Source organism: Anguilla anguilla, chromosome 16 (genome assembly GCF_013347855.1).
Source record: "Anguilla anguilla isolate fAngAng1 chromosome 16, fAngAng1.pri, whole genome shotgun sequence".
In the NCBI taxonomy this organism is placed as follows: Eukaryota; Metazoa; Chordata; class Actinopteri; order Anguilliformes; family Anguillidae; genus Anguilla; species Anguilla anguilla.
This window is the reverse complement of record NC_049216.1, coordinates 7,575,377-7,586,735: the sequence shown is the minus strand read 5'-3', so window position 1 is coordinate 7,586,735 and position 11,359 is coordinate 7,575,377. Positions and strand designations below refer to the sequence as shown.

General features: G+C 39.1%; 1 long non-coding RNA gene across 1 annotated transcript; it reads left to right on the top strand.

The window, feature by feature from the left end:
- Positions 1-7,024: 7,024 nt before the first annotated feature.
- LOC118214818 lies at positions 7,025-10,051 on the top strand. The gene is made up of 4 exons (XR_004762689.1): positions 7,025-7,121; positions 8,805-8,865; positions 9,068-9,108; positions 9,352-10,051. It is a non-coding gene; the product is annotated as an uncharacterized LOC118214818 (long non-coding RNA).
- The last annotated feature ends 1,308 nt before the right edge of the window (positions 10,052-11,359 follow it).

The window sequence follows — 11,359 nt, the reverse complement described above, 5'->3', positions numbered from 1 at the left end:
AGTGACAATGATTTATTTTTAAATAAAGGATGGCTAGTTACCTAACGAAATCATAACATGGGCGACATAGCTCAGGAGGTAAGACCGATTGTCTGGCAGTCGGAGGGTTGCCAGTTCAAACTCCGCACTGGGCATGTTGAAGTGCCCTTGAGCAAGACACCTAACCCCTAACTGCTCTGGCGAATGAGAGGCATCAATTGCAAAGCGCTTTGGATAAAAGCGCTATATAAATGCAGTCCATTTACTATTTACCATAACATCCAAATACCATTTGATATTGGAAAGAGTGTGTGCTATTGGAGTATTCAGCAAGGCGAATGTTAGCCAAAATCACGGTCTGAAACAGTGCAGCACAGCAAAGAGCAATGGTCGCCAATAGAGGAGGTGCCAAAAGGACAAACAAGTTTATTCCTAAAGAGTGAGAAGGTTCTTTCTTCCATTTTATTTAAATAAACAGAGCCCTTCAATTTCAAATTGTTCAACAGGAACTCTTGCAGAGGAATGTAGTTTAATGTGAAATGTTTTCCCTGCTGAATGTACAATCAGTCCTCTTTCACGTCTAGCTGCAGTGCGTTTTCCCCGGAACATTTTTTTCAAAGTTAAATTAACAGCTTTGTTTTTCGCCTGCCATGCTCACCACATTACAGGAGATGATGCATAAATGTGTTATAGGTCAGAGATAATTGGCATGTTGATGGCACACAGTGAAGAAACACTGAATACACATTTGCCATAACAGTGATGACAAAGAAAATTTGATTAAATGCGACCAATACCAAGAGGTTTCTACAAACATACATACAAAAGAGGTTGCACCAGAACATACCCCTCACATGACAATGCTCCTGTGAAGTTAATTGTGAATATATAAAATATTATTAATAAGAGGCCTTACTGTTGCATGATAGCCATGTAAAATGCTACAATAGAGTGAACAGCAGTACTCTCCTACTTGGGGGTTAAACTGTCAAACTTTGGTTCCACTGCGTAGTAAATTATCCCCTGCACCACAGATCGGATCATAATCAAAATTATAATCATAGGTCACTTCACTGATTTGGCATGTTTAAAAAGTCAGAGAATAAAAAAACTAAAGGTTGAAATCAATATGACAATAATCTGTATCAATATGTTGGCAATAGTTAATGTAGACTGTGTTGTCAAGTGCATACGGTACATCGATTAACGCAGGTTCCAGGTAAACTTGTGTCAGGTGTAGCCTGCTTGTATCTACATGTGCTAAGCTTGTTTCCAGAGAGCTGTGAGGATGTAGTTAGCTTGTGTTACTAAGTTGGCAAAATGTTAGCCGTAAATACCAAGCCAAGATAAGAAAGACTGAATACATTAGCTGACAGCAACCTGCGTTTGCACTATTAAACATACTGTAAATAAGCAAACTCTAAAAAGATAAAATCAATGCAGGTGACTGCTGACAAAATAGTCCAAATTATGTAAATAATAGTAAGAAAGTATTTTATTTATAAAAGAAAGCAAAGTGGAACTAAATTCGGTTGTTTTTTGAATTAGGGATCATTTTATTGAAAGACTCTGTGATAGATTAGCAGTGCATGATGACAACTGATGCAGTATAAGGTGTGTAATGAATATCCAAGAGATGGCAATGTACAACTTGAACTAAACTGAACTGAAAAGGCAAAATTCTCAAACTTAAAGATTATTTTATTTACAGAGAATGGCAGTTGTCCGCTCTCTCTCTATGTTGCAATGAAACTACTAGCCAGATAGCAGATGAATTACATTCAGTCCCCCCAGCACCAACATTTTATCAAACATAAGTTGCTGGTGGGACTGAATGCAATGCAATACCATGCAAAATATAAATGCTACACCAGCTATAGTTGGTGGTAGGAAACATATTAGCCAAGTTTTTACAAAGTTTTCAGTTTGAGTAGCATTAATGTTTTGCATGCTACTGTGTTTATATGCCCCAGGACCAGGATAAGCAGGTATAGATAATGGACGGATGGATGGATGTATTTATATGCCCCGCAAACCTGACCAGGATAAGCGGGTATAGATAATGGATGGATGGATGGATGGATGGACGGATGAATGGATGTATTTATATGCGCTTCTCAGGGATTCCCACTGAAAACACTGAGCAAACACACCCTCCTGGCAAAGGATCGGGCAGGCACAGGTAGCCGGCGACCAGACGGCCAAATCAGTTCTCAAACCGTTCACAGTGTGGAGCAAAGCTGCCAGAGAAGCGTTTTAGCTGCACGCCGCTTTTTCAGTTCCCTCGGCTTTGGCTCCCAGCATTCGGGCTGTTTCCCTCGCAGAACAAGTTCAGGAGGAAGCGCTATAGCTGTAATTCAAAAGTGAAATGAATTGTGGCCGAAGTGGTTCAACTGATACCATTTGAATTTGTTTAACAGCAACACTGTGTGTGTGTGTGTGTGGGAGGGGGTGGAAGGGTTGTGTGGGAGGGGTCACCGCCTAATGTGAGAGGATGAAATATTTACATCGGGGTGTTTCGTACAATGGTGGGCGGAGCGATTGGCCCAGAGTACATCAGGCAGAAGGATTGAGGACAGCACATTCTAATGCATGTTCCAGTCTTGGCCAATCCAATTACATTACATTACATTACAGGCATTTAGCAGACGCTCTTATCCAGAGCGACTTACACAACTTTTACATAGCATTTTTACATTGTATCCATTTATACAGCTGGATATATACTGAAGCAATTCCGGTTAAGTACCTTGCTCAAGGGTACAACGGCAGTGTCCTTACCCGGGAATTGAACCTGCGACCTTTCGGTTACAAGCGCAGTTCCTTACCCACTGTGCTACACTCCGTTACCACTGAAATTCAGTTTTGGCTTCTAGCATATTCCATTGAAGAAAAACACACACACACACACACACACACACACACACACACACACACACACACACACACACACACACACACACACACACACACACACACACACACACACACACACACACACACACACACACACATTAAAGCAGGACTCATCTGGCAGCTGCTAACTGGGATAGAGCCAAGAGATTGTCATACCATAAACAACCAGACACCTTTTACAATTTATGGCCTTTATATTAAATATCGTGGCCCTGGCATATACATTTGAAACATTTTAAAGCAGGTATTATATAATATGCGGTGATCTAACTATTCCCTTATAATGAAAACAGTGCCACTTTAGGTGATGCAGCATGCTAAAGGCTGAAGCATTTTCCACTCAGTGCGGTACTGTACCTAATTGGTTGGGAAAATCGGGAAACTTCCCTAAACTTAATTATCTTTTTATCTTATTCCTTATCCTGAGGAAATATAATAAAATATATTCAAGAAGTTTTTTGAAAAATCCAAGTACTGTTTGACTTCTTAGCAATCAATAGGATTGTTTTACCACTGACAGTGTAATTACATAAAAATATTAATATAATATTATAATATAATATGATGATAATATTTCCTCTCTTTTATGGGTGCCATATTACCTTCTAAATAATCTGCCAGTTTCATAGATTTCCTCTCTTAAACATAATTTATTACAAACAAATTTGGGTATTTAATCATTCCTTCATGTTGTGTTTAGTTTATACATTTTGGGTGACAGCAACAATAGGCCTATGCCCTCAGTATTGAAGCGTTATTTCCATTCTTTGTTGTCAGCCGCTTGCTGCATCAGCCAAGGCGATAAGCTGAGGCCGTCAGCCTTAGAATGTGAGATAATATCTTTGTGAATCAGTGGGCCCGCTTAGCCTTTGCATAGAGATAACACTCCTAGGCTAATACCACCGATGAATCTGTAATGCAGGTGCTGCATAGATATTTTTTGAGCCGCTGTGCGAACAGCCTACCAGCGGTTATGAAACGCAGTTGGCTGGTCGTGTGCAGAGTTGACCAAAGCAAATCTCATGCCCTGGACTTCTGCTGCAGTTGTAACTTGCTGTCAAATGGCACGATGTGACACATGTGGCTTCTATTCACAGCAAAAACCCTGTCCTTTCTTTTCCCTCCAGGTTCGTTATGGGGACATGTATACATTTTGCAGTACTGCTAACAATGCTAGAAGCCTAATAGCATACTGCCAGCTAACAGTATTTGGCCCTTTGTGCATTCCTAGAGCGGTTTGAAGGCTCTTATATCTTTCCAAGCATGTTCATTTGAATAGTTTCCTAAATACTAGCCTGAAATCACAAGGGCCATTGCAGGAAAAGTTTTAGGGAATAATTTTTTTTTTTTTTTTTTTTTTGGAATGTCCTTCATTCATATTATCAAAAAGGTAAACAATGTTTTACAAAAATTGTCATTTCATTACTTTCATTCAGAATATTCTTAAAATATATTTGGCATGTACATGTATATTCATGGCTGTTTTTGTTTTTCATTCGAAAATGACCTTCGGGAGAGGTTGTCAGTACATTTGTGTGAGACACACCGGGAATGTGATTTGGGGAAAGGTTCTGATCAGGGATCAAAGTACAATTTTTATATATCGTATTCCCTAGAGATGATATATATTTTTGTCCACATTTGGAAAATTAAGTCATGTAAGCCAGGAAAATTAACAGTAAAAACAAGTGGAAGAACTCTTTTGGGATTGCAATAGCCACATTGCATCAGAACAAGAGCAGCTGTTTTGTGTTTTTCCAGTCAGAATTGTTAGACACAGTGGCGATTATCAAGTCAGAGTTTTGTGTTTTCGAACTGCACTATTGGGGAGAGGGGGGGTTAATAAATTTGTTAATGATATGTGAACCATAAATACCCTAAAATACATTCACATGTTAATTAAGTTCATAACAGTAAAAAAATGTTTCTGGTTGGAGAAATGGGATTCGCCAAAGGCAATACATACGACCGAGATACTGTAAAAACTTAATTTAAAAGGGTTTGATACATCTGTGAAAATTAGGTTCTCAACAACCTGGGAGGGTATCTGGATTATCACTTCCACAGGCCTTGCTTGAAGTGGTTAAATATGATCATAGGGACAGCTAGCCAGGTGAACACTAAGCCGTGGCTTGTGAGACAGAAGCATGTGGTAAGAGGTTACAAGCTGCCAAATCAGCCTAAGGCAGGATGAAAAAAACACTGGTCCTGAAACTGAGGCTGGTTTTTTTAAAGGTTCAGGTAGCAGTGCTGGAAGCGTGCATTAATTCATAAATCAGTCATAACTGATGACGTTCTTTATTTTAACTGCATATCATTTGTGTGTTATTGTATATTTTTCATATTTATTTACTGTGTTTCCCTAAGTGTGAACGAGAGTATTTCTAAAGGTGAGTTCAAGCAAAATATCATGTTGTGAGGACAATTTTTATTACATTTTTTTAATTAGCCATCTATCACCCTACTTTGGGGGTAAACTTGACTACAGTTTTACATATGTTGACATATTTGACCCCGCCAAAATCCAGCCCCCACCCAGCGCTCACAAACGTGACAATACCCCTGTCCATCACCCACTGATGTATGTCAATCTACCCTCTCTCCTTACCATGTCACGAAAAAGAAAGAGAATAAATCAATAAAAATGCATAAAAATATGTATATGTGCTGACACAAACATACACATACGTGTATGTACATACGTCAAAAACAAATAAAAAATAAAATAAGACGAAATATGAGAAATAGGAATCACATTGACAGACAGGATCTGGTAAGAGGCAAGCACAGACAGGAATATAACTGGGTTGTTGGTGGATGGGGGTTTACATGTATGGTTAGGTATATTTAGGTTCGTTTTCGGAGGATATTTCTTTCATGGTGGATTCATAGAATTGTGGCATTAGCTCACACTTTCTCAGACGCTTTCTCATAAGAGCGATGTAACATCCTTCATAAGAACTACACACTACCTTCATAAGAACTACATTGACATAAAAAAAATAATTTTGTCAAAAAGAGAAAATGGACATTTGACGTGTGTCCTTCGCTATGTCATGGCATTTTCACTTACTGCAAAAGTGATGACAGAAGTGACCCAACACCTACCTGTGGTTACTGACATAATCATTTATGAGAGGCTATGCATGGCCAAATCAGTCGAAGACCTAATTTTCAGAGGGCAGCTTCCAAATGGAAAAATGCAGAGGCCAATTGTAAGGGTAACAGTCCATTCAATTGTGAGGCGTCATCGATGATATTTCATTACATACTAATATTACTAAACACTAAAATTACATCCCACACCCAAGGTTGGGGTCAATTATATTTAAATTCAGTCAATCCAGGACAGGAAGTGAAATTCAATTCAAAGAGAAAAACTAAATGACAGGGAGGGAGTTATGCTTCCTAAAATAAAACAACAAAACAGCTCTCATACCCTATACCCTTTATGCAGTCAATCTCTCCGGATAAACGTTATGCATATGAACATGCACACACACTCGGACACTCAGATTTGGTGGTGGCATCCCAGGAATGGATGAACTTGGAGGAGGTGACTGTTATTATCTTGGTCCTTCATGTTATTACTGTTATTGCTATTGTTATTGTTCTATGATGATTTCGGTTTTTTTTTTTTTCATTAAATGTATTGAGTTTCAGTTTACTTCCTGAGTTGACTGGTATGAAATGGCACTAACCCCCAACCCGGCCACATTCCCAAATGACTGACCCAGCCCTATTACACAAACGCATCGCAGGCGCTGAGAACGAGGACCGCACGTGGCAAACTCTGACACGTCGGCTTTGCAACGCATCTGAATTCTGAAGTCCGAGCATCGGGCTGTGTTAGCTCAGAGCAGAGGCCCGTGTGTTGTCACACTTGAGTTCTCTTATGTCACACGTTCCAAAGTGGTCAAAACAAACAGCAAGGCAAGTTACACAGTGTATTTAGAACACCATACCCCAAATACATAAAGTACATTTGAGCTTGCTCATCCTAGAGGTAAGAGCATTAGTTCACCTTAAAATACTCATCTCCCACCTGACCACCCATATTACGAGAAGGGGGATCACCATGGGAGGGTATATAAGGACCCCGCTGACGGAGAGCAGCCAGAGAACAGAGAGACTGCAAAAAGATAGAAACTCATCTATGTTTTGCAGCTCCTTCTTCACGGAATCTTAACTCTTTGCTTGGATAAAGGAAAACTCTGAAAAACCAGGTAAGAGATTCATACTCTTTGTCCATAATTCAGCTACAGTACAGTACAGATCAGTACCTTCATTTTAAGCTTTCTGAGGGGGTGGAGTTCTATAGGCAGGATTGTTAAAGAAATGAAGTAAAACAAACTGTAATGCTTGTTTAAATTACATGACTTACATGACTGAAGTAACTATTGCTAATTTGTACTTAGTAAATTGTATGAGTTCCTAAAAAAATCCTGCATTGTACTTTTTTATTGAAAGCATTCTATTAATAACTCAGATATTATTAATGTAGCACTAATACAGAATAAATAATGTTTGAATAATTACTTGAAATATTAATTATTGAAAATTAATTATATTGTTTTAAACTTGTTTTACAAATGGTTATTCGGTTTAAGTGTTGAACATGTCTGAATTGACAATTATTTATTGTCATAGGACATACTAAAGAAACATTTAGCATATGAAAATCTTTTTCCTTTACTTGTATTAAAATCACCGTACCCGTCATATTTTACAATTAATATCAATGAATGTGTTGTGCCAGCTACTGTTAATTGGTGCATTATCATGGTTTAGCAGACGGAATAAAGTAAAAATCTAAAGCCTATATAACATTGTGAAAAATATCAAACAAATAGGTATTTGCCATTTGCTGTTATGCATTACATGATGTTATATTATCTTCTGTTTACTATAGTTGTTCTTAAACTTGCTCATCATATTCCACTGTGTGTTCTGGTTTGCTGATTTTCCCTCTCCCTAAGATTTTCTTTAAATAAGGCCTAGATTGCATCAACATTTGTCCATAACTTTGACTCATGATTAAATTTAGGCATTATCTTTCACAAAGACAAGCTAGCAAGTTAAGCAATCAGCACACTTGAATCAACTTTGTTTGTAAAGAGCGAGCTGAATACTCGCATTTTAACTGTGAGTCAAATTTAAGGACAAATTGATTGAATCCAGGAAATATATATAATTCAGCTGTTAACCAAATATTGTTGACAAACAGCTTAGTAAAAGTAACCTGGGCTCACTGGTCAGAAATAGCTGTGCTGTGCTGGACAAATTCAGTAAATCACACACACTTACGGTGCACATTTAACTCTGCACGTCCTGTTTCGGTGCCGCTATTTTAAACCCAGAACAGCTAAATCAGTCAGGTACGCAGGTCAACACCCGACTTATAATTTCTGAACGGAATTAACAAGCTTAACTGATGTTAGTCATTATGACTGGGGGGGATTACGAGGGATCAGATGGGGAAAAGATGGAGGCAGAAAGAGGCAGGGGATGAGAGGACATAATTGGATGTCACCCAATGTAAGCAGCTGAAATGATTATTCTGATGGAATCTTAGTTTTAGGTTTGCCTAAAACTCTTTTTTTTTATTAGCCACTGCAGTCAAAAACGTAGTGAAATGTTCAATGTTAAACCAGCTTGGATAGAGGGCATCGGACCCCTCGAAGACTCATAGAGATAAATAAAGACTGAACATTTTACTGCGTTCACTGTGGTACTCGCACTCTGAGGGAAACTGACAGTGGCAGGCAGAAAGACAAACAAAACAGAAAGGATGAAAGATTCAAATCATGAACAAGTCTCTAGCCATTCAGTCAGCGTTTATGCTATATGAATATGGCGTTGTGTAGGCTATATGAGAAAGCTTACCTCTGTTCATTTCAATTTTGCAGAAGAAATGGACGGACAAGGACGCACGTTCAAGAGCAATGCCCCAAAAGCCGGTGGGAAGGGGTGAGTAGAGAAAGGGGGAGGGACGGGGTAATGGTTCCTAAAATATAACAATAATACAGTCCTCATACCCAGCCCCCTTAATGCAGCCAATTTCTCCAGTTAACGGTAATACATGTGAACACGCAAGAACATACACACACACACACACACTCACACACTCACACACATAACTAATGTGCCCTTTTCTTCATCTCCAATTCAGATTTGGTGGTGGTATCCCAGGAATGGACGGACTTGGAGCAGGTAACTTATTATCTTGGTCTTTCAAATTATTATCGTTATTGTTATTATTCACAATTTACTCAGATTTACTGTATCAATTATTATGAATATAAAAACCATTTCAAGCACCATCTTGGAGTGAAGGCAGTTTACCTGAAGTTAATTTCTGAGTTCTGGGCCAAATTCTTTCACTTCTACATTCTGTTGAACAATCTTGCTTCCCTCTCTCCCTCCCTCTCTTTTCGCTCACTCTCTCTTTCTCAGGTGATGTGGTCTGCCCGTGGGAGACCTTTGGCGATATGGAGATGAGCGACTTGGCGGCATTTGGCATCGTCTGACCCCCCCTCCCCCACCTACCCTAATTTAATCTGCAATGATACGCACCCATGCTGCAGTCTGACTTGCTCATACAGCCCCATGTTGTGTAAATTGCCAAACATTGTACCACATGTGGGTTAAGCTATGGGGAAGCCTTTAGTACACCACTGGTTGCTGAGATACACTTAAAGGAAGACAAGTTTCAGCCAAAACTATGTATGACTCGTAAGGGTATCATGTACAGCCTACCTCACAAATACTTTATCCATATTTTGTTCATACTTTAAAATAAGCTGACCGGTTAAATGCATAAAAATCCATCTCCCTATAAAATACTTTCTTTCCTTTTTTTTCTTTTTTACCCCTTTTTCCTTTGTAGTATTCCAACTCTGTCTCTTGTCTTTTCATCTTCTGTTGTTGCATCCTTCTATAATCAATTATATTCTGTTGTTTGGAAGTAAAAGAAGAAAGGATAGTACCTTGTTATGGAGAAATGTGGTGTTCTGCGGTCACCAAACCTGCAGCACTTTTGAAGGCGAAAGATGTAGTTGATTCTTTTCTCTTTCCCTTTTTCCTCCTGTTAAATGGACTTAAAATATATATTTATCTACCTATGTATTCAGTAAAGTTAGTTATTTTCCCAAACGCAAATGTTTTCTTGCTTCCTTGCTTTCCCCTTTGAAAACAGTGACTTCACATCGCGGGCATGAGGACACAACGGACATACAAATAATTTTACATGGTATCATATATCCATAATAAATCATATGGTTTGAATTCAAGACCACTTTCCATTTATTATCTAAATTATTTATATTTTTGACCAGTAACAAACCAAACAAAACATGAAACTGTACACATACTTCATAAAGATACAAAGTAAAATGTGCAGTGTTGATTCAACACTTCATTGTGCACATGACTCCACAAGGGCTATTAATATACTCTCTCAGTGTAAAAAAATACTCTGTCAGAATTGACCTGACCGAAGTTCAATTTTGTAGTTGTGGAAGGCTGCTGGCAGCAGCACCATGACCAGCAGTAGCTGTCTGTTGGAAAGGAGAGGGGTGGCAGCTCTGTCTGAATCTGCCTGTAGCAGTCGTGTAAAACGCTACAGACTTCCCTTGAATAGCACCATCCCCTCACAGCAAGAAGATCAGATCCCAGCCTTGGCCTTTCTGTGTGGAGTTTGCATGTTCTCCCCACGTCTGTGTGGGTTTCCTCTGGGTACTCCGATTTCCTCCCACAGTCCAAAGACATGCCGGTTACACTAATTGGAGACTCTAAATTGCCCATAGGCATGAGTGTGTGTGTGAATGGTGTGTGTGCCCTGCGATAGATTGGTGGCCTGTCCAGGATGTATCCTGCCTCTCGCCCGATGCACGCTGGGATAGGCTCCAGCACTCCCTGCAACCCTGCCCAGGATAAGCAGGCATAGATAATGGATGGATGGATGGGTGGGCTTCCCTTGAATGTTTAGGTACCCCGAAAAATGATTAGGCACTAGTGAGCGCTTGATCTTACTTTTAATGAGCTAGACATTCAGTGGGAAATTTATGTTTAGCACAAGACACAATTTCACATTACTTATGTCATTTAATCAGTGCAAAGCAGTGTAAATGTTGCGCTAATATCTAAATAACACTACAGAATTTTATAAGGCACAGCATCATCATGTCTCATAGGAACGTTTTTCAATTCTTCAGCTTTGTCCATCAATGCAAACAGACATTGTTAGAGTTGGGTCATTCAACTCTAGCATTGTTAAATTGAGTCATCTGAATGAATTAAATTGAACAGGAACAGTAATCTACTTGAGTCAAAAGTACTTTATCAGAGCTGATAAAATAAACAATATGCATAGACACTCATACCCCACTGACGAAGAGTGGTGTCACAAGCTTCCCTCTGACTCCCCCAGTCCAGCGCATACACGTGTTTTGTTTACCCATAC